General features: G+C 39.7%; 1 protein-coding gene across 7 annotated transcripts in view; it reads right to left on the reverse strand.

Annotated features, from left to right (window-relative positions):
* The window catches only part of LOC144978113 (protein kinase C and casein kinase substrate in neurons protein 1-like), a 58,772-nt gene that overhangs the window by 25,418 nt on the left and 8,354 nt on the right, over window positions 1–25,000 (reverse strand). For 2 of the 7 annotated variants that reach the window (XM_078923737.1, XM_078923732.1), the window contains exons 1-2: window positions 21,865–21,905; window positions 20,984–21,239 (exon numbers count right to left, since the gene is read on the reverse strand). The exons of 3 other annotated variants lie outside the window; for them this stretch is intronic. The gene's annotated coding sequence lies outside the window, so the exon portion shown is untranslated. Of the gene's footprint in view, window positions 1–20,983; window positions 21,240–21,864; window positions 22,013–25,000 lie in introns of those variants that run through there. 2 more of the 7 variants (XM_078923734.1, XM_078923736.1) reach the window with 2 other exon arrangements.

Genomic DNA, 25,000 nt, shown 5'->3' on the forward strand with positions numbered 1-25,000 from the left:
GGATGGATGGATGGATGGATGGATAGATAGATAGATAGATAGATAAACAGATAAATAGATAGATGGATAGAAAGATAAATAGATGGATAATAGAAAGACGGGCAAACGGATAGATAGATGGATGGGTGGATTGTGTGGATGGAGTGATAGATGGGTGGGTAGACGGATGGGTTGATGGAAAAGAGAGAGCGAGAGAGAGAGAGCGAGAGAGAGAGAGAGAGAGAGAGAGAGAGAGAGAGAGAGAGAGAGAGAGAGAGAGAGAGAGAGAGAGAGAGAGAGAGATTCTACACAGTTACTTTAAAAAAACACGAAAAAAAACCAACCCAAACAACAAACAAAGGTAAGCATGGCAATAAACCATCAACAGCGGCAACATTCAATCTACTTATATCGATGTCTGTCCACGATGTAAGCACGTTAGACAGGACAAAATGACAGCAACAACAACAACAACCACGCACACAGTACAACAAGACCTATTCGTCCGTCTGTACGGATTTTACATGAAAGTATCATCGTTACTGCTGAAGGTCTTTGAACCCAAAACGTTCAGTGTTAAGCATTTTGTTTTTTTTCTTTTCTTTTTTGTTTGTTTAAATTTCATTTATATATCTATTTACTTTCTGAAGTTGTTTGATCCATGTTTGTTCAATGCTATATACTGGTATTCGCTGTTCGTCGATTATAAAGACTTAGGTGAAAATTGGAAAATGTCTCCTATTATTATGTCTACACGACATAATAACAAAATGAGTGATGTCATTCCTTCTATAGAAAAGTGTGCAACATGTCTGTAAGAGTCAAATCGGTGGCTCGACTGTCACAAAAATTAAACTATGTTCAGCGCGGTCAGTGGACGGATGGTTGACAGTGATTGTGGAAAATTCTGGTCTCGACAGTTGACACACATTATCCCACTCGACTCAGGTGTGAATTATTACCTGCCTATAGGCAGTGACCGATACGGTGAGAGTGTTACTACTAGGGCTGTATGATATGGATACGTGGCCTTCTGGGGGGATAAAAGAAACCTTGTGAAGTGCATTGAGCATGGTAAATTCGTGTAAATGCGCTACACAAGTGTTCATATTCATTCCTTTGATAGTTAACCATATTGTATTTGTTTTTGAATGCAGTAACAGTCGGTAATGTTTGCTGAAGGCTGAAAAAGAAGGCTGGTGTAGGAATTGAAAAGCAATTTGTGAGTATGGTGGGTGAATATGTGTGTGTGTGTGTGTGTGTGTGTGTGTGTGTGAGAGAGAGGAGAGGTGAAGAGAGACAGAGACGAAGAGGGGAGAGACGAAGAGAGAGAGAGAGAGAGAGAGAGAGACGAGGAGAGAGAGAGAGAGAGAGAGAGATAGAGAGAGAGGAGAGGTGAAGAGAGACAGAGACGAAGAGGGGAGAGACGAAGAGAGAGAGAGAGAGAGAGAGAGAGAGAGACGAGGAGAGAGAGAGAGAGAGAGAGAGAGAGAGAGAGAGAGAGAGAGAGGAGAGGTGAAGAGAGACAGAGACGAAGAGGGGAGAGACGAAGAGAGAGAGAGAGAGACGAGGAGAGAGAGAGAGAGAGAGAGAGATAGAGAGAGAGGAGAGGTGAAGAGAGACAGAGACGAAGAGGGGGAGGAGAACGAGAGAGAGAGAGAGAGAGAGAGAGAGAGAGAGAGAGAGAGAGAGAGAGGAGAGAGAGAGAGAGAGAGAGAGAGAGAGAGAGAGAGAGATAGAGAGAGGAGAGGTGAAGAGAGACAGAGACGAAGAGGGAGAGAGAAGAGAGAGAGAGAGAGACGAGGAGAGAGAGAGAGAGAGAGAGAGAGAGAGAGAGAGAGAGAGAGAGAGAGAGAGAGAGAGAAAGGGGGAGGGAGGGGGGAAGGAATAAAGGTAAAATTAGTAAGGCGATAGGAACGTAAAGAATTGAATGACCGGACCACAAACGTCAATATTCACCATATCATTATTATCATACCCCAAGCTGACAATAGGAAAACGGTATTTGATTGAACGAGGGGGTCACTTTTTCTCAAATCAATACCATATCATATCATATCATATCGCCCCATAGACTCTGTCCTGTTGTTCATTTCATTCAGATAAACAAAAATAATAATCTAAAAAAAAAAAAAATACGACCAAAAAAAAAAAGAAACAAACAACAGAATAAATAAATAATAAATAAATAAATAAATAAATAAATAAATAAATAAATAAATAAATGTAGAGCTGTGTGCAGTCTTGGCATTCGAGATTGTGTAAAATGTCTAATAGGGAATGAGATTAGCGGAAGAGTAGCGTCCCTTGATTGGACGTCACCCATAGTCTGTGACGTCATCGACAGAAAAGTTATTAGAGAGAGAACGACATGTTGGTTGTGCGCATGCGTCTCTCGTCCTCAACATGACGTTCTCTCTCTACATGTTAGATGTTGCTGTTGGCTTGGGATCCCTTGTCAAACTCTTTGAGTTGATCACGTTTAATGAATGGTTCCGCTATATAAATGCTCAAGTTCGTTTGGTTGTTTGTTTGTTTGTTTTTGTTTTAATAGGAAGTCCACCGAGGTCAATTCACACTGTACTGTACTAAACTAAGACCTACCTCTAACACCTTCAAAATCACCAAGAATTTAAACAAAAAGGACGATTTTCTGACATAGCAAAAAAAAAAAAAACAACAAAAAAAAAAACAAACAAACAAACAAAAAAACAACAACAACAACAAAAACGTCAACTGTATACGGAAATAATTGTCACAGGCGATTAGAGAGTGAGATAGCCGAGGCGTCTCGATCGGATGAAAAGGAGGAAGAAAAGACACGACCAAGTAAGTGAGACAGAGCTGATAAACCAAGTACATATTAATATGTTATATATTCTATAAAATCGGTGTCGATTTTGTGTGCAAGTGGGTGATGACGGGTATCAGGTATATGAAAAAAAAAAAAAAAAAAAAAAAAAAAAAAAAAAAAAAAAAAAAAAAAAAAAAAAAAAAAAAAAAAAAAAAAAAAAAAAAAAAACAGAAAAAAGCAACAGAAAAAAAGGGATTATCTCTCTCTCTCTCTCTCACTCTCTCTGTAGGTGTGTGTGTGTGTATGTGTGTCCATAGTTGCCAAAAAGCCATTTGCCTGTATCCCTAAAGGCCATGTCACACAAAATAATAATAACCGCTACCGGCAATACACGGACGTCGACATGACGAGTACAAGCGACCTGTCACAGTCACCGTGTAAAACGTCTTCTTGTCACACCACAGGAATTAGCAGGTAGATGATAGCAGACAGCCAATACACACACACACACACACACACACACACACACACACACATGCATACACATAGGATGGAGAGAGAGAGAGAGAAAGAGAGAGAGAGAGAGAGAAAGAGAGAGAGAGAGAACACACACACACACACACACACACGTGTGGGGGGAGAGTGAGAGGTGGTGGGAGGAAGGAGAGAGCGGAGAGAAAAAAAAACAAGATATATAAATAGATAGATGGATAAATAGATATAGTTAGATAACTATAATATAGTCCAGAGTGAGAGACGAGAGAGAGAGAGAGAGAGAGAGAGAGAGAGAGAGAGAGAGAGAGAGAGAGAGAGAAAGAGAAAGAGTGTGTGTGTGTGTGTGTGAGAGAGAGAAGATAGAAATAAATAGATAGATAGATAGATAGATAGATAGATAGATAGATAGAATGAGAGCGAGAGAGAGAGAATGAGAGAGAGATAGATAGAGAGAAGGAGAGAGAGAGTGTGTGTGAGAGAGAGAGAGAGAAGATAGAAATAGATAGATAGATAGATAGATAGTAAGTAAGATAGATAGATAGATAGATAGATAGATAGATAGAATGAGAGCGAGAGAGAGAGAATGAGAGAGAGATAGATAGAGAGAAGGAGAGAGAGAGAGAGAGAGAGAGAGAGAGAGAGAGAGAGAGAGAGAGAGAGAGAGAGAGAGAGAGAGAGAGAGAGAGAATTTGTATACATTGGTGGGGGAATACAGCGATAGTTGCCATAATTATTTATGACTTTATAATAGAGGCAGCAGTCAGGGCCGTACATACTGAAATCCACAACAGTATCAGGTATATACATTACATTAAAGGAGAACATACTAGGTAAAATAATTAATTTACATTTTAAAAACCATTGGGGGGTCCCGATAGTTCAGTTGGTAGAGCATTCGCTTCACACGCAAAGGGGCTGACATCGATCCCGAAAGCAGTCGAGATTCTTTCTAATCTCCCCCCCCCCCCCCCCCCCCCTTTCCACCCACTCCACCCAGCAGTGACTGGGTAGCTGGGTCAGATCTGACGGAAAGTGCTTTGAGATAGACTAGCGTCCTATCCAAAGGGTAGCAACCAATTGCTGTTGTCCGTTTCATGCTGCAGAAACCGGGATAAACCGCGGCTCTATGGACCGAAAGGCACTGAATGACTATTCATTTTACACTATAAAACCTTTATCCGCAGGAAAAGAAAAAGAAATAAAAAAAAAGGAGGGGGGGGGGGGGGGGGGTCTGAGCTTCGATTGAATAAATGTCACATATTATAACTCATAAAACAAAATCTGCAGCATTTGAGGCGCTTTTACACCACTTGACAAGGATAAGGCCGGTTTATACCAAGGGGACCTCCGATATTAAATGTGACGCCCCAGATCCGTCGCGAGTTAGTTCAAGATGCACCTATCACAATACAATACAACACAATACCACAATGTCATGATAAAGTATACATAATTCCATAATCCCTCAACACTTTTGGTTGACGTTCCACGGAGTACGAAAACACGTAGGAGTGACGTCACTGTTTGTGTTTGTACGGGTCCGTCTATGACCGGAGCCATCGTTATGTTATAGATAGAATGCGCTTGGCCAAGGAGTTCACAACATTGCCATCCGGAAGTGTAACGGACCAACACACAAACTCTGTGTAACCATGAACTTTAATAGTCTGGTTAATACAGTTTAGTGAGAACAACTCACAAACGCGGATGGCAAAAACAATAACAAAGGCCTGAGTGACGTCATCTGCATACTATCTATAGCCTGACACTGGAACCCAAAAAATTTTGATGTTATTATTTGTTTTGTTTTGTTTTGTTTTTTGTTGTTTTTTTTTTGCACCGCCTAGTGAGTTGTCGTTAGTAGAGCTCATGGAAACAAGTTATTTCATTGGTTGAACTATTGAATACAACTCACGATTTGTTTTCTTTTGTGGCCAAAGACTGGCATTTTGACGTGATTTTTTGGTCAGTGTCAGGCCATAACTTTACAAGGCCACGCTATGACTCTCACTTCGACAAGCGAATAAAATTCACATAAATTTTTATATTTATTTAATCTAAGGAGTGGCCGAGTGGTTAAGGCGTTGCCCTGTGACCCGGATCAATCCCCAAGACTCCCGAACACCAGACAATATGCGCTACCAAGACATCAAAAGAGATGGACACAAACCCGACCTCGTTATATTATATATGATTATGAATCCCCATCAAACAGGACACACGAGAAGCCCCGAGTACTGACCAGATAACAAACGACAGTTTGACGGAGACGCTGTCTTTCATGTGGTCCATTCATGCGGATGATAATAGGCGGCACATTGGCAGATAGCAATCAGGGAAGGAAGGAAGGAAGGAAGGAAAAGACTGTGTCTTGTGTGTGTGTGTGTGTGTATATATGTGTGTGTGTGTGTGTGTGTGTGTGTCATGTCTGCTGGACTAAACAGCCGGCCTATATACGTCACAGCTACCAATATTGGGTTATCCTATACGATCAATGTTGTTGACCAAATAATGTCGTAAAACGACATCCCCCCCCCCTCCCCCCACCCCTTTTCCAAATTTCGTAAACGACATCCCCCCCCCCCCCCCCCCACCCCTCCCAGCCCCCCCCCCCCCCCCCCCCCCCCCCCCCCCCCCCCCCCCCCCCCCCCCCTCTTTCCCTTTCCAACATCAATCACTCAAGATATATCCAAAAACGGGCCAAAAAGTCTTGGACTCGTAATGCTGACATCTGTGGTACCGATTGTACGGGATTACGGGCATATTAACAGTTTCCTTTAAAAGTTTTTTTTTTTTTAAATATTATAAAAAATTAAAAACGGAGCTTTTATATAGCGCAACATCCACTAAACGAGCTCAACGCGCTTTGCACTTTACACGGGGTCCCTGGCAACATATAACATTTTGGACGGGACATGACGCCTGTTAGGCGATATTCCTTTTTTTTTTTTATGGGACATATACAACGTTGTTAACGGCCAGGTACTCACACCTGAGTACGGTGAGAGAATGTGAGTAAAGAGCCTTCTCCAAGGACTCAACTAGGCGCCGAACGAGGCTCAAACCCAGGACCTTCCGATCCGAAAGCGAGTGTCATACCACAAGACCACATAGCCGCACAACTTTGAAAACGATGAACAACAATGAAAAAGTAGGCCTGATCATTAAGCCCATGAGTTTTATCCAGTTTTCTATTGGAAAAAACATATCAATTTGCTTGCTACCCTTTGGACAGGACGCTGGTCTATATAGCCAATAACTTTTCCCGAGATTTAACAGGCCTAGATACTCAAACACTGCTCGATGGACAGGGAGGGAGGAAAAGGTCTTTTTTTTAAATCTCAGCTTCTCGGTCCCTTTTGTTTGTGAAGTGAGAGCTCTATCAACTGAGCTATCTGGACGACGCCCCCCCCCCCACCGACCCCCATCAACCGTGTCCTGAACTCTAGTCAAAAAGTGTTGATGAGCCCGAGGAGGACAAGTGTCGGGTGTAAGACGGAGTACAACGATGCTGGAACTTGAGAATTCAAAGGGCAGGTTTGTCAATTCTGCCATACTCTGGAAAAACCCATATTTAAAAATTTGGCCAGAAAACTCGTCCTTCAAATACCGATCGATTTAAATGACCCTCATCTCGGAAAAAAAACTCTCAAACCTGGGACTTCGCGAAGTCCCAGGGAGTTTTTTCCAAGATGAGGGTCATTTAAATCGATCGATATTTGAAGAACGAGTTTTCTGACCAAATTTTTAAATATGGGTTTTTCCAGCGCACGGCAGAATATAGGAGATAAAAATCTACTGAACTTTTACACAAACACATAGACCGACCCCATTCTGAGTGCAAAACCCCAGTATAAAGACATTGTGCACTTACTTTTTCTTCCCCCCGTTTAGCAGGTGTCTGGAAAATATAATGAGGGTTAATACAAAAAAAAATATTTAAAATTGAGCTTTATATAGCGCAATATCCACTAAATGTGCTCAAAGCGCTTTACAAAGGGTCCCTGGTCAACAGCAACATTTAACATGTAGGACGGAACATGCCGCATGTTAGGCGATATTACAATTTTTCGGACTAAGACAACGCTGTTAACGGCCAGGTACTCATTTTACACCTGAGTACGGTGAGAGAATGTGAGTAAAGAGCCTTTTCCAAGGACTCAACTATGCGCCGAGCGCGAGGCTCGAACCCAAGACCTTCCGATCCAAAAGCGAGTGTCATACCACTAGACCACATGGCCGCACTCACTTTTTCTTCCCCCGTTTAACAGGTGTTTGGAAAATACACTGAGGGTTTATAACGCACTGAATTCCGTAAATATACAAGACATTGGTAACCTTGAAAGGAACAAGAAATGAAGTGAGTAAGGAAAGTGACAGAAGGCAACAGACATGAAAAACCTCGCGGCGGCGGCGGCGATGGAGGCTCGAACCCGCGACCTTACTGGTACGACAACTCCTCCGCCTGGCCGGGGGGAGATCGTGACTCTACCGTACCGTATGAGAGCTATCTACGATCCCAAGAAAGGGGGACTCCACGACTCCTTGAAGGGAGACTTCAGTTTCAAACGTAATTGGATTCAATAGTCTGATGTCACGCCGCCCGGCAACGGCGGCCATCTTGGTTCTAAACAAAGATAATCGTTACTTTTTATTCTTCATGCTGGCTAGAACTTTTCATATGCCTTGTGATCAGAATGTGTAAAAGTCAAAACATGATCAAATTTATGGGTTTTTCCCCCCTCTGGATACGCTTTTATGCTCGCCGGAGAAATATTTCATACGGCGTCTGCCATTGTTCCGATAGTTTAGAGCCAGTGTTACTAAGTTACCATGCGTCATTAGGAAGGAAGTGACGTTACGACTGTTGAAGAGTATTCTGTCAGTGCTGGAAGTCACAAATTTCCGTCATTTCCGTTCCCCCCCCCCCCCTCCCCCAAACGTGTTTTGCCCTCATCGTGATGGAGGCCATCAGCAGGACACATAATGTATAAGAGAGAGATTACATGATGGACACTTAGATAGATAGATAGACAGGCGGGAAGTCATGAGATGGCGTAATGGTAAAGGTTGACTGGCTTGGGCGTAAGGTCCGTCCACTTGGTCAGTCTACTAGCCAGCCACACTTTCAATCCACCCCCCCTCCCTGTCCAGCACAAACACACACACACACACACACACACACACACACACACACACACACAAATATGCACAAAAAACACGTATATTATTAAATTCGTCCCAACATTAATGAGTTGCCTTGGTGCCAATGGAACGAATGAAGATGACGTCACTCAGCTCTTTGTTAACTAAATTCATTCTGAATATGCATTCATATAGATAGTGTGCGCTTGGCTAAGAATCTCACAACATTAGCATCCTGAAGTATAACGGACCAACACACAAAACTGTGTGCAACCTTGACCGTTTATAGTCAGGTTAATACAGTTTACTAAGAATTACTCATAAACGCGGATGGCAAAAAAACACTAACAAAGACCCGAGTAACGTCATCTTCGTTCTATCTATAGTAGTATTAGTATCAGGGGTAAACCCGAAAACCTGACTTTATCTTCATTTCGTCATTATTTATTTTCAATTTTGTTTTAATTTCTGTGTTCATCTCCTCAACAGGCAGCATTTATTTAATATATTTATTTATCCTTTCCCCCATCCACATGACACAACAAATTAATTCTACTAATGGAACGGCTCGACACGTGTGTTCGTTCTTTAACCTTTTCACGGCGGGACGTCTTTTTTAATACACACACACACACACACACACACACACACACACACACATATTTATGAGTGTTGGTGGGTACTGACTTGTAGGTACGACAGTGCTCGATAATCTAGGTTAGAGCATATCAACCGACTGGTGAAATGGAGGACATGAAAACGATCGTTTCGGCTAAAAATATGTGAGTGAATTTATATATATATATATATATATATATATATATATATATATATATATATATATATATATATATATATATATATATATATATATATATATATAAATATAGCTGAGTATATATCTCCCATTGTTTATCTGAAGATAAATCTAGCCCATAAACCCCATGTTCCGTCTAGACCAGGAGACCAGGCATGTCTTCCAGAGGAAACGGATGGCTTTCTATTCTTTGAGCATTCATCACCATGTATTGATGATGGGGTGACATTGCCTTGATAGATTTGGACTCATTAGTAGATTATATTTAGTCTCGTGACAGTTATTTATTTATTTGTTTTTTTTTTTTTAATTAACAAAATAATCATTTTAAAATCAGGTCATCTTGTAAGGGAAATAACTGCAACAAGCCTGAGAGTACTCGAAATGCTCCAAATCGGTTGAGGTGAAAACGGCCCCATCTGAAGGTAGTGACTTACACTAACACACGGTTGCATGCATAGGGTAATGCCACGCCATTTTCTTTTCTTTTGAGGCTTATCCAATCGAAAATCAAAACAAAAAGTGAATGATATACTTAGATCTACCTAAACACACATACACACACACACACACACACACACCATCAATATTCAAAATGCTATGTTTACCTACTTGAACATTGAAAATCTACAACATTACAGAAGGAGCCCCTTAGTTTATGGTCCCGACATCATCATCTTTAACTCTTGACAATTACCATCTTAGGTGTACTTGCCTGTCGCCCGTTAAGTATTTGTTTGGATAATGGAGGGACCTGAAACATCTCCCACCATTATTTATCCCCTTTTTATCTTCTTTTTTTTTTAAATTTAAACAGAAGCTAATCATAATTATGAGAATGAGATTGGCGGTAGAGTAGCGTCTCTTGATTGGACGTCACCCACGGAAAAGTTATTAGAGAGAGAACGTCATGTTGGCTGTGCGCATGCGTCTCTCGTCTTCGCTTCCGGTGAAAGCGGCATGAGACACTTCACCGAAAGCGAGGACGAGAGAGACGCATGCGCAAAACCATTTTGACGTTCTCTATGTAAGGTGACGTCCAATCAAGGGATGCTACTCTTCCGCTAATCTCATTCCTATCCGGTTTCCCCCCAGGATGGGTGTAGGTAAAGTTAAACGTTAGAATGGAGTCAAATCGACCCCCGGCACGAAAGGGTTAAATAGTACCTGTAAAAGAATACTGTGTACAGACAGCAACGATGAACGGTACGTAACGGTAACGTAACGTAATGAAACGTCGTTATTTGCGTGACATGTCCCCGTGTCTCCTCACGCACAGGCTTTGGGAGCGTTCACATATTACGTCATCAAAAATTTGCCCTTTTTAGACCCCCCCCCCCCTTCCCCCAAGTCATCACTTGTCATCATTGACCTGACCCCCCCCCCCTCCCCAACAGATGATGACGTCATCTAATTTAATAAAAACTAAAAGATAACTTTAATTTCACAATATTTATTATTCATTTTTCAAACCATAAACATTGATTATCAAAGTTTGATAAAACACATTCAGACATTTTATTAATTTCAGAAACTGTTGATAATTTATGTTTTACGATACAATGGGGACATAAAATTTAAATTTGCAAAGATAAAATCTAACAAACATTATTTAAATTAGGCTACTTGGTGCAGGTGCTATTAAAAAAATTTCAGAAAGTGTAATTTAGAATAGTATAGGAGGCAAATTATTTTATAGCATATTAGTCTTTTAGTGGAATGAATTTCTGTTTCAATTTCCAAACATAAAATTAATTGATTCAAAAATGTTTCTGCCTTGGACCTCTGGCAATGTACTATAAATAGTATCATCAATTTCATCTTCATCGTCATCACTTTCTCCCATTTGCTGTTCTTCTTGTATGCCGCATTTTCGTGAATGGTCTTTCATTGCTGTGATCGAGGAGTGATACAAGGAACATTTAGGCAAGTTCGCCTTTTGAGAAGTGATACCCCTTTCCCATCTTGTTTCTTGAGAGATGGGCAATACTCATCATAGCAATTTATCTTTAGCTGTTTTGAAAGGAACAATAGGCTTAATTTGCCTATGTTTTGATGACATCATCTTGGGTCTGACCCCCCCCACCCTCTCCCCCATGTCAACACATGTCAACATTTGGTAGACCCCCCCTCCCCCCTAGCTGATGACGTAATATGTGAACGCTCCCTTTGGCAATGAGGAAATGAACTCTGATCATCACTAACCTGCCACATACGGCAGACAAAAAGACAAATAAATAACACAAAAACCAACCAACCAAACAAACAACAACAACAACAAAAAACACAAAAACAAAAATAAAAAACACATTTTTTCCGGATGGTATAACGGTAATGTATATTATCTATAAAATAGATACAGTAGAATCCCGATTAAACCAACCCCGTCGGACAGAAATAATGGTTGGCTTTAAGCAAGGGCGGCTTTCATATCCAATATCAAAGGAACGAACATACTGAAATCAACACAACGTTGACTTTATGCGGATTCATTCAAATGTAAAAGGAATTGTAAAAATTCTCCAAATTCCTGTCTTGATGTCTTTTGGTTTTTTTTTTTGTATTTGTATGTGTGTGTGTGTGTGGGGGGGGGGGGGGGGGGGTATCTCGAGAAAATACCGAGATAATCTACTTAACGTATTACCATTCTTTATTTATGTTTATATATTTATGTTTTAACGACGTTTTGTTGTCGTTGCCAGCATGAGGCATCAACATAATCAATCCATCAATTTAAAAGGACGAGAGACGCATGCGCACAACCAACATGACGTTCTCTCTCTAATAACTTTTCCGCCGGTGACGTCCAATCAAGGGACGCTACTCTTCCGCTAATCTCATTCCCTATTGTACGATAGTCACAGCAATGCCATCACTCGTCTTAATTGACCCAATTACATACACTACAACTGCAATTGTATTTTTTTTCCAAAAATACTCTCAGCAAACTAACATTATTTTCCTCAGCACCATCGGCAGGTTGCTACAGTAACACTCCATTCCGTGCAAACGTCGACATCGAGTTAAGAAGTGGATCCAAATTTGAACGATAAACTGGCTTTACGGAGGAAATAACAAAAGACTTGTTTAACGATCAAACAATGAAAAATGATGAATAATGTGCAAATATACATAAAAAGACGCCCCCCCCCCCCCCCAAAAGGAGAGCCACTTGCAGACGGTAAGTAGGTCATTGTGTCCTTCATCAAACATTTCAATCCCTACCACTATTCTGACGTTTTCTGATAAATCTGTATTCAAAATTTTGGACTGAAAAACCGTCCTTCAAATTATGTCGATCGATTAACATGACGCTCATCTTGGCAAGCAAAAATACCCCCCCCCCCCCCCCCCCCCCAAAAAAAAAAAAACAACAAAAAAAAAAACATTCTTGCAGGGTGCCGGATTTAAGAATTTTTCTTTTGGTTTTTTTTTTTTTTTTCCCCAAGACGAGGGTCATTTTAATAGATCGATGCTTGAAGGACGAGTTTTCTGGCCAAAACCCGTGATAAAAATATTTTCCAACGAAGATGCTGCTCAATTCTAGATGCAGGATTATACAACAACAACAACAAAAATCCACAATCATGTTCGCCTTTTAGTGAGAGAATGTTAGTAAAGATCCTTTTCAAAGGACTCAACTATGCGCCGAGCGAGGCTCGAACCCAGGACTTTTGGATCCGAAAGCGAGTGTCATACCACTAGACCACATAGCCCGCACTCTGAACCCGGTCTACAACGGCTATACTATTCTAAATCGAGTGATTGAGCAACCTAATTCCTACCAAAGTAAACTTCTATTTCACGCACTGTGTCTATACCCACCCCCCCCCCCCCCCCCCCCCCCCTCGAGAAATGTGCTGATGGCCTTAGAGCTCGTTGTGTACACACACGCCATGTTTGATATCGATGAAATGAAGAAGAGACAGGCCTTTAATCACCGCATAACTTCCTTCTTCCGTACGGCCATCGCTTTCGAGTTTTGAGATTTTGATAGCTGAAGAGAGGGAGTCTCTGTTGAGACAGGCGAAGTATGTATTGACGTAGCTACTACAATAATCAAACAGTGCAAATTGCGCTTGCCATTTGAGAAGACCGACTGAACTGAATAAACGTGGACGTCTTTATCACTGTGAAGTATTAATGAGATCCCATGGATGCAAGGGTGCCGTTGTTTGGGTCGTATGAAAAGAGTTGATTCTACGTGAACAACATAGACCGGTCTAGTATATATCATTAGCAAACCTGAACGCAATTATGGGCTTGTTATGCAATTGTTGTTTCGGACAATGTTTGTTTTTGTTTTTAAGGGCTTTACGGCACTTTCAACACATTCAGGTTATATCAGCGCTAGTAAAAAGGAAGACATTGGAGATGACTGATAGATCCACACATTATGTGGAATAAAGGAGACGCTAATTAATAAATCAATATTCAATCAACAGGCCACGAAACTTAAATAGGCAGAATCCTGTATTTATTTCTAACCCACAAGGCCACGAAACTTAAATAGGCAGAATCCTGTATTTAATTCTAACCCACAAGGCCACGAAACTTAAATAGGCAGAATCCTGTATTTATTTCTAACCCACAAGGCCACGAAACTTAAATAGGCAGAATCCTGTATTTACTTCTAACCCACAGGACCACGAAACTTAAATAGGCAGAATCCTGTATTTATTTCTAACCCACAAGGCCACGAAACTTAAATAGGCAGAATCCTGTATTTATTTCTAACCCACAAGGCCACGAAACTTAAATAGGCAGAATCCTGTATTTATTTCTAACCCACAAGGCCACGAAACTTAAATAGGCAGAATCCTGTATTTATTTCTAACCCACAAGGCCACGAAACTTAAATAGGCAGAATCCTGTATTTACTTCTAACCCACAAGACCACGAAACTTAAATAGGCAGAATCCTGTATTTATTTCTAACCCACAAGGCCACGAAACTTAAATAGGCAGAATCCTGTATTTATTTCTAACCCACAAGGCCACGAAACTTAAATAGGCAGAATCCTGTATTTATTTCTAACCCACAAGGCCACGAAACTTAAATAGGCAGAATCCTGTATTTATTTCTAACCCACAAGGCCACGAAACTTAAATAGGCAGAATCCTGTATTTATTTCTAACCCACAAGGCCACGAAACTTAAATAGGCAGAATCCTGTATTTATTTCTAACCCACAAGGCCACGAAACTTAAATAGGCAGAATCCTGTATTTATGTCTAACCCACAAGGCCACGAAACTTAAATAGGCAGAATCCTGTATTTACTTCTAACCCACAAGACCACGAAACTTAAATAGGCAGAATCCTGTATTTATTTCTAACCCACAAGGCCACGAAACTTAAATAGGCAGAATCCTGTATTTATTTCTAACCCACAAGGCCACGAAACTTAAATAGGCAGAATCATGTATTTATTTCTAACCCTCAAAGCCTCGAAACTTAAATAGGCAGTATCATGTATCTATTTCTAACCCACAAGGCCACGAAACTTAAACAGGCAAAATCCTGTAACTATTTCTAACCCACAAAGCCACGAAACTTAAATAGGCAGTATCATGTATCTATTTCTAACCCAAAAAGCCACGAAACTTAAATAGGCAGAATCCTGTATCTATATCTAACCCACAAAGCCCCACAACTTATATAGAAACCAAATAGGCAATATCTACTTGTATCTGTCTCTAATCCACTAAATCACACAACATAAATAAGCAATATCCTGTATCGAATTATTATTCATGACAGTCCGTTGCTATTAAGATAAACAAACCCATTTTTAATGACTGTTTCAGTCCGCGAGTGAGTAATGTTTACAACATAATACATATAATAATATATATATATATATATATATATATATATATATATATATATATATATATATATATATATATATATATATATATATATATATATATATATATATATATATATATATATATGGCGTATCGATGTCAATTAATCAAGGATCATCATCAATGCAACAGGTTGCCCTTGTTTACCAGCATTTGTATCCGATGACATAACTCACAACTGTTTCAATAACAACTCACGCAAGACAACTCTGAGCTCCTTTGGTCCCTTTGTCTAGATAGAATGAAGTTGACGTCACTCAGGTCTTTGTTGTTGATATTTGCCATCCGCGTTTATGAGTAATTCTCACTCAACTGTATTAACCAGAGTATAAACGTTCAAGGCTACACACAGTTTTGTGTGTTGGTCCGTTATACTTCCGGGTGGCAATGTTGTGAGATTCTTAGCCAAGCGCATACTATCTATACTCTATCACGGCTGGAGCATGGTCGAGCCCGATAAACGCTATATAACAAAACAAAAACCCCAGAAGACTTCATCCTCAATTCTTGTCTATTTTGATAATAATACATTAAGTCTTTTAATAAATCTTGTGTGGTTTCTAATGCCGAAATGTCAGATATATTTCGTCCACTCAAAAGTGTGTCAAACACCAGTGCCTAAGATATCCGACTGACAAAGGCCAAAGGCAGACAACAAAGGAAAAATTACATATTAAGGATGGGAATCAAAACAAACGGATTGGAGGAAATATTTCGAGTGAAAAAAAAAAAATCTTTTTAAGAAGTATCTTGGGGAAAGGCGGGGGGGGGGGGGGGGGGGGGGGGGGTGGGGGGGAATCAGCGCATAATTGAGGACTTGTCTCAGATCGGTGAAATGAGTGCTGGATCACATCGATCTGGTCACGACTTGAGTTCGAACTTGACTGATTGGAGCTAACTATGTTGTCAATGTAAACAAATGCAAATGTTGCCGCTTTGTTTGGGGTTGTTTGTTTATGTTGGGGTTGTTTTGTTTTTTTTACGTTGGTTTGCTTTTTAATTCATTGTAAACAAATAAAACTGAACTCTTCGTTACCCCGAGAACAAATATAATATTGGTGTTATTGATACAGCTCCGTGTCGATGTTTGTATTGATATCCATGAAGAGCCAATCATAATATTAATTATACGGCTTGTCATGTTTACCATAATCGGCAGTGAAATGACAATAGGGAGAGAGAGAGAGATAGAGAGACACAGAGAGAGAGAGAGAGTTATTATTATTATTATTATTATTATTATTATTATTATTATTATTATTATTATTATTATTATTATTATTATTACTATTATTATTATTATGATTATTATTATCATTATGATGATGATGATTATTATTATTATTATTATTATTATTATTATTATTACTATTACTGTGTTTGGATCTGATCGATAGAGATTTGTTGTTTCGCTTTACACCCCCCCCCCCCCAACCCCCCATCCTCTACCACCACCAAATATATATACACATACGCCACGCATACAACATATAATTAATGCCTGCATCGCATTGACATAACATCATCCAACAATGAAGGTGAATAGGCCTCAACAGTCGTGACGTCACTTCCTTCGTAATGACGCATAGTAACTTAGTAACTGGTTCTAAACTATCGGAACAATGGCGGACGCCCTTATCAAATACTTCTCCGACGAGCATAAAAGTGTTTACAGAGGAGAAAAACATTATAAATCTTATCATGTTTTGACTTTTATACAATCTGATCACATGACATACTGAAAATGTTCTAGACAACACGAAGAATAAAAAGAACAGATTTTCTTTGTTTAGAACAAAGTTGCTGGTTGCTGGGCGGACGTGACGTCAGACTATTGACTCCTATTGCCATTTATCCACTGTGACATACATACATTCCGTACTATACTCGTGTGACCCGAATGACTCACATCCACACAAGCAATGCACGTGCGCGCGTCCGTGAGTAAACTAATCAAAGGAGGTGATTTGATTTGGAGCAGCGTGGCTCAGCGGTACGGCCTTTGCTTCGTACCCGAAAGCTACCGAGTTCGACCACCCGCCGCCGCTGCGCTATGTGGCCTTGAGCAAGCCACCTCGCCCTAGCTCAATTTGCGCCGCTGCACTGCGGCTGACACCTGGGTTATTGCGGTCGTCACTTGGAATAGACCCTTGAAACAAATGTCCCCAATGGGCTGAATAAACAGAATTTTTTAATTTATTTTTTTTTTATTGAAGGTTTTAAAAGCTTTACGTTTTAACACTACAACTGTAACACTTCCATTAAATTCTCTTTTATTTTTGCTTATCTTAAGAAGGAGTTTCATTTAACCAATTTTAAATACATTATTATTTAAGGTCCTTTTGAGGTCCGTAGAAAAGAGGGGAAGGCGACGAGATTCATACTATTTACAACAAGTAGCAGTAGTAGTAGTAGTAGTAGCAGTAGTAGTAGTAGTAGTAGTAGTAGTAGTAGTAGTAGTAGTAGTAGTAGTAGTAGTAGTAGTAGTAGTAGTAGTAGTAGTAGTAGTAGTAGTAGTAGTAGTAGTAGTAGTATGTAGTAGTAGTAGTAGTAGTAGTAGTAGTAGTAGTAGTGAGTAGAGTAGTAGTAGTTAGTAGTAGTAGTAGTAGTAGTAGTAGTAGTAGTAGTAGTGTAGTAGTAGTTAGTAGTAGTAGTAGTAGTAGTAGTAGTAGTAGTAGTAGTAGTATGTAGTAGTAGTAGTAGTAGTAGCGTAGTAGTAGAGTTAGTAGTAGTAGAGTAGTAGTAGTAGTTAGTAGTAGTAGTAGTAGTAGTAGTAGTAGTAGTAGTAGTAGTAGACGTAGTAGTAGACGTAGTTAGTAGTAGTAGTAGTAGTAGTAGTAGTAGTAGTAGTAGTAGTAGTAGTAGTAGTAGTAGTAGTAGTAGTAGTAGTAGTAGTAGTAGTAGTGTAGAGTAGTAGTAGTAGTAGTAGTAGTAGTAGTAGTAGTAGTAGTAGTAGTAGTAGTAGTAGTAGTAGTAGTAGTAGTAGTAGTAGTAGTAGTAGTAGTAGTAGTAGTAGTAGTAGTAGTAGTAGTAGTAGTAGTAGTAGTAGTAGTAGAACAGGAGGAGGAGGAGAGAGAGAAAGGAGTATAAAAATAAGACGATGGAAGCCAATCAATACGGATAGACCCCCCCCCCCCCCCCCCCCCCCCCCCCCCCCCCCTTATGTATGACATGACAGTAAAACCACCGTAAGCCCCAGACTCCACCACGAGAATTAATCAACTGGCTTGCGTGTTGGAAAAGCTGGACGAGCAGGAGGGAAATCATAATATATATTAATGGAGTCATTAATAGGCTCCACACAGGATGGTTCACATCACAGACTAGGGACTGTATTCTCTATGGCTCACATCGCCTACAGCTCAGTCATGTATCAAAGGGATAACTATACTCCTTAGTAAAAATAAATGAACCAGAAACAGTTTTCAAAGCAGACTGTCTAATCAGGGAGTTTTGACAAGAGGTTGCGCGACTTCCCCCCATATCACTGTGAGCGCAATCCAATCAAGGTCATTGAGCCTAAGTAGAAGGAAAGATTGAGAGAATGAACACCAAATCTACTGTTATTATTATTATTATTTAGAGTGTTCATACACTATTTTTGCAGCTGTGCATTGAGGGGACAGCTGTGAAAAATAAGAAAAACAGGCGCCACTTATTAAAAATCTGACTATAATACACAATAAGGCCTAACATTAAAGAGTACACCAGAGAGGAGGAGGAGGAGAAGAAGAAGAAGAAGAAGAAGAAGAAGAAGAAGAAGAAGAAGAAGAAGAAGAAGAAGAAGAAGAAGAAGAAGAAGAAGAGTCCGGTTCTTCGGGGCCATAAAACAGCACAGCCTGAGTTTAGCCCGGTTTCTGTAGCGTGAAACAAGTACAAAGCATTGTACAAAGTTAAATGATAATAGTATAGTGTATATAGTGAATGAGATTAGCGGAAGAGTAGCGTCCCTTGATTGGACGTCACCCATAGTCTGTGACGTCACCGGCGGAAAAGTTATTAGAGAGAGAGAACGTCATGTTGGTTGTGCGCATGCGTCTCTCGTCCTCCCGAGGAGGACCATGCGCACAACCAACATGACGTTCTCTCTCTAATAACTTTTCCGCCGGTGACGTCACAGACCATGGGTGACGTCCAATCAAGGGACCCTACTCTTCCGATAATCTCATTCCCTATATATAGTGTATATCCCCGTAGAGCCGTAGACCACCAAGACCACCATGCGCACACGTAGATAGAGTCGTTTCCTTGAAATGCCAGCTGGAAATGGAAAGGTGAAATTTGCCGTCGGTCGTGATTAATGGACGGGCGGACGTTGATGACAAAACCCACGAGTTGGGACAGGGGGTGAAAGGTAAAGATTACGTATCAAAGACGTCATTACTATATCCCTCCTCCCTTAACTCCTACACACACACACAAACACACACAAACATCCAAAGTGTCCCTGGTCACACGTCCCGTCGACATTCATGATTAAAGTCAAGAACCCCAAAGTTTGAACCCGTCTTTTTAAAAAATTAATTTGATCTTTGTTTTTTTAAATGACGTCTAAAGTAAATTTGGTGAAATCAACGGGCACGCGTAAGTAGGCGTTTCAAAGTAAATGTTGCTGCTCAAAGAATCTCGAAGAAATAAATAACAATGTGAAATTGAATGTAAGCTTCAATTTAATGTACGAAAACAGATCTGCCGTGTTTCATTCAGATCATCCTGTTTGTTAATAACGGGGAACCCCGAAACGTCCATTCTATTTGCTTTCGTATATTAAATTGAAGCTTATATTCCATTTCACATTGTTATTTACTACTAACTAAACCAATGCGACACACAAAAATTCCAAGCAATTTTTGTTTCTTCTTTAAAATGGGGGTCGGGTAAATAGTAAATAAAAATCGCCAACCGCATTCAGGATAGTTTTAATGCGAGACAGTAGAAGTCGTAAAAATAAACAGCCGAGCGAGTCGGATCGGACGGACGGTGGTAAAACGATCGTAAAGAATCCGATTGCAGGGACGTAGCGGTGGTACATGTACAGGGCCTGACAGGGGGTGCATCCTGGCGACAGTGGGAAAGCATTTAAATCATATGTAACCTTACTATGGAACTTGAGATCAAAGTAGCGGTCTATATATATCGGTATCTAAAATTTAATTGTGTTAAAGTTTTGGGCAGTCGAGCAAAAACATTATTCTTCTTCCTCCTCCTCCTCCTCCTCGTCCTCCAATAGTTTTCCTATGCTCAAGCCATTGGCCATATTGAAAAACAATGTCTCAAAATGACCCACATAAAAAAAAAGAGTTCACAGTTTTCAAAAATATTGAACATTAACAACTGATTCGTTTTGCGAAGCAGTGTACGTTCATTTATTAAAATCATTAAAATCATAGTGACACTCGCTTTCGGATCGAAAGGTCCTGGGTTCGAACCTCGCTCGGCGCATAGTTGAGTCATTGGAGAAAGTTCTTTACTCACATTCTCTCACCGTACTCAGATGTAATATGAGTACCTGGTCGTTAACACCGTTGTCTCTGTCCTAAAAAAAAATATAATACCGTCTAACAGGAGTCATGTCCCGTCCTAAGTGTTAAATGTTGCTGTTGGCCAGGGAAGAGAGCCCATTGTAAAGCGCTTTGAGCACATTTAGTGGATATTGCGTTATATAAAAGCTCAGTTTTTTAGTAGTAGTAGTAGTAGTAGTAGTAGTAGTAGTAGTAGTAGTAGTAGTAGTAGTAGTCAGTAGTAGTAGTAGTAGTAGTAGTAGTAGTAGTAGTAGTAGTAGTAGTAGTAGTAGTAGTAGTAGTAGTAGTAGTAGTAGTAGTAGTAGTAGTAGTAGTTAGTAGTATAAATACATGGTACTTTCAAAGAACACCACTACTTACCCTCCAATACAAACAGCGAGTCGGCAACAACAACAATATTATAATATCCGATGAATGGAAAAAGACACACTATCTAGATCTATCTACACAGAATATACAAACGTACGTACATCCACTTTTCAATAGAAGATAACATATAAACACACAACTGACTGATATGAACACGACGAGGATAAGACCAAAATGGGGTCAATAACAAATCATGAAAGTTGTTTTTAATCCTATAGCAAGTCACTGGTGTGTATAGCACAAGTCACTGGTGGGTTTCATCGAGTTATTTATTGAAATAGAATGAAAAACCGTCGAGGACTTTTATATAGAACTATTACTGTAACTGTTGTACCCTTCCCCACCCCAACAAAAAAAAAAAAAAAAAAAAAAAAAAAAAAAAAAAAAAAAAAAAAAAGTCAGAAAAAAACCCCAAACACACAGAAGACGTATTTAAAATGTTGACAAAAAAAAAATAAATAAATAAAAAAGTTCTGAAGGGCGATTGAGTAAAGCGACCCTCATCTTGCCAAAAACAAACAAAAAACAAACTCATAACGAAGTCCCAGGTTTGATAACTTTTTTGTTTGGTTTTATTAATTTTTTTTTCTTCTTTATATTTATGTCACTTGTGCTTTTCATTCATTTATGTATTTAATTAAATAGATTGAACGCACTGCACTATATTATTATTATTATTATTATTATCATCATTATTATTATCATCATCATTATTATTATTATTATTATTATTATTATTATTATTATTATTATTATCATCATCATTATAATTAATATTATAATTATAATTATTATTATTATTTTTATTATTGTTATTATTATTATTATTATTATTATTATCATCATAATTACTATTATTGTTACTACTATACCCTTGCACACGTCTCATTGATACCAACCACCAGACTACGACAGACAACAACAGCTGTTTACTCGACACGACACGAGTCCGTCCGTCCGTCTGCAGCAAGCACCAGGCGTGACAAACAAACACATCAAAGACATGACAGTTTGTTGGTCTAGGTACTACCTACGTTCGCTATAAATACGTGCACGATAGATAGATAGTGGATAGTGATAGTCAGACTACTCCACTCTCCCTCCATCCACAGCAGCAGTCAAAGGCAATCAGTCGTCAGCGATGGCTCGACGGACGACCTCGTTCAACCAACCAAACCCCCCCCCCCCCCCCCCCTCCCCTCGGGCCATAGCGTTTGTAAAACCGCCTCTGTCGCAGTCATTCGGTTGTCATCGTCGTGGGTGTTTGCACTAAGTCCGTGGTATATCAATCACACGTTCTTAGTTAAAACATATTAGTAGTTAACGAAATTGACGTCGAACGACGAGTATGAAAGCCCCGCTCTGTCCTCTTCCGTCACCAATAACTAATATAATAATACAATAAATAAAAAATGTTAGTTAAAAATAAAAATAAAAAAAATAAAAAACTGAGTGATTATATAGCTCAATATCCACTAATTAAACATGCTCAAAGCGCTTTAGAAGGGGTCCCTAACCAACAGCAACACAACATGTTAGACGAGACACGACACCAGTTAGGCGATATAACATTATATTTTTCTTTCTGACAGAGACAATGGTGTTAACGGTCAGGTACTCATTTTACACCTGAGTATGGTGAAAGAATGTCAGTGAAGACTGTTTCTATTTCCAATGATTCAACCATGCAGCGCGAGACTGGAACCCTGGACCTTCTACCTCGGAGGCGAGTGTCAAACAGCCAAGACCACACAGCTGCACAAACGGAGAGTGGTTTGCCAAAACTCCGACACTCCATTTCCCCCTATTTTGAGATACCGATGGTTATTTCCCCCTATTTTGAGATACCGATGGTTATTTCCCCCTATTTTGAGATACCGATGGTAATTTCCCCCTATTTTGAGATACCGATGGACATTTCCCCCTCAAATGTCTATTCCAGCCTATCATTTCATCATGATGAAACTTCAAATTCAAAACAATCCACGAAAATTCTTGTGCCAAGAATCCAATTGAATCTTAAAATAAAGTTTACGTCTCAATGTATCCATCTAGCTCATGAACGGAAAATCTCAAAAAGTATTTAAAAATCGACTAAACTAGTTTTGTCAAACCAGCCTTCACATACGACCATTTTAAAACGATCACAGCTCCTACAACGCAAGTCCTAACAGTGACGATAAAAGACAATACAAACACCTTGCATTACACAAGACATACACAATAATACAATACAAATGTGCAGATCGATAAAACAGATTGTCCTTATAGATAGATATGGAGACTGGAGACTTATTATCGCCCCACTCCAACATTGCCCAACATTCCAATCACGCCTATTGTTAAAGCCCTTAGTTATTTAAATTGTACACTCAACACGTTATAGGGAATGAGAAATAGCGGAAGAGTAGCGTCCCTTGATTGGACGTCACACATAGTCTGTGACGTCACCGGCGGAAAAGTTATTAGAGAGAGAACGTCATGTTGGTTGTGCGCATGCGTCTCTCGTCCTCGCGAGGACGAGAGACGCATGCACACAACCAACATGACGTTCTCTCTCTAATAACTTTTCCGCCGGTGACGTCACAGACTATGGGTGACGTCTAATCAAGGGACGCTACTCTTCCACTAATCTCATTCCCTATACAATATTATTGCATAGTAGTCTTTAACCCTCTCCTTACCAACCATAAATAACAATGTGTAATTGAATGTAAGCTTCAATTTAATATATATACGAAAGCAGATAGAATGGTTTCCCCTTTATCAACAAAACAGGATGAATGAAACACTACAGACGAATGAGATGTGTGAACAACGCCACTACCACATTATCTCATATTCGTCTGTAGTGTTTCATTCATCCTGTTTTGTTGATAAAGGGGAAACCCGAAACGTCCGTTTTATCTGTTTTCGTATGTTAAATTGAAGCTTACATTCAACTTCATAATGGTATTTATTTCTTCGAGCTCCAAGAAGCATCATTTACATTACCAACTATGGGGAAATTGTCACATTTCGTTACGATCTGGCCAGTACTTTTATCATTCCGATTTATTTTGTATATCACAAAATTTAAAGAGAAAATGTTTTACTATAGCTATAAAAACGTGAATATGTGTTGTAGAAATCATTTTTCTGATCAATATTATGCATAAAATGTATTTGTTGCTTTCTTGTTTGAGTAAGACAATCATATTTTTGTGTTCGACGGGTTTGAAATTTTGTGGAAAATGATGTTCTGTATTCTCTATGGTAAGGAAAGGGTTAAAGAGAGGCAGTGCAGTCCGCTGTCAATAATTTGGTATACATCAGACACGGCTGCAAACAAAATGGAAACAAGTTTCCACATCTTTAACAATGCGAGACCTTCCTTCCAATCAGAAATAAATTCGCTTTATCAAAGCTATCAGTCATTAAAAGACGGATTTAACCAAATTTAGACCCCCCCCCCCCCCCCCCCCCCCTGGCCAACAACAACACTTAACATGTAGTACGGTACATGACGCCTAAGCGATATTACAATTTTTTGGACAAAGACAACCCTATTAACGACCAGATACTCAATTTACAAACGATTACGATGGGAGAATGTAAGAAAAGAGCCTTCTCCATGGACTCAACTATGCGCTGAGCGCAGCGAGGCTCGAACCCAAGACCTTCAGACACGAAAGCGAGTGCCATACCACAAGACCACGTAGCCGCACATATAATATACAGTTGAAATTGTTACTGTAAACACATTGTGACGAAGACAATCACTGATGCAAGGTTGATGATATAATGGCAGGGGTGGTCGAAATTCACGCACTGGTACATCTCTCACCGCCCCCGACTCCCCGCCCCTCTCCCCCATTTCCCAACATACACACACACACACACACACACACACACACACTTCCCAATACAAGGATATAAGTAAAGATAGATACGTTTCCGTACGAAATGCATCGCACTTAACAGTCTCTCAGAATCGGCATATAAATATACACAACAGTTTTAAAACTC

This window comes from Berghia stephanieae, chromosome 8 (genome assembly GCF_034508935.2).
Source record: "Berghia stephanieae isolate SIO BIC M18660-M18661 chromosome 8, UCSD_Bste_1.3, whole genome shotgun sequence".
NCBI classification, from domain to species: Eukaryota; Metazoa; Mollusca; class Gastropoda; order Nudibranchia; family Aeolidiidae; genus Berghia; species Berghia stephanieae.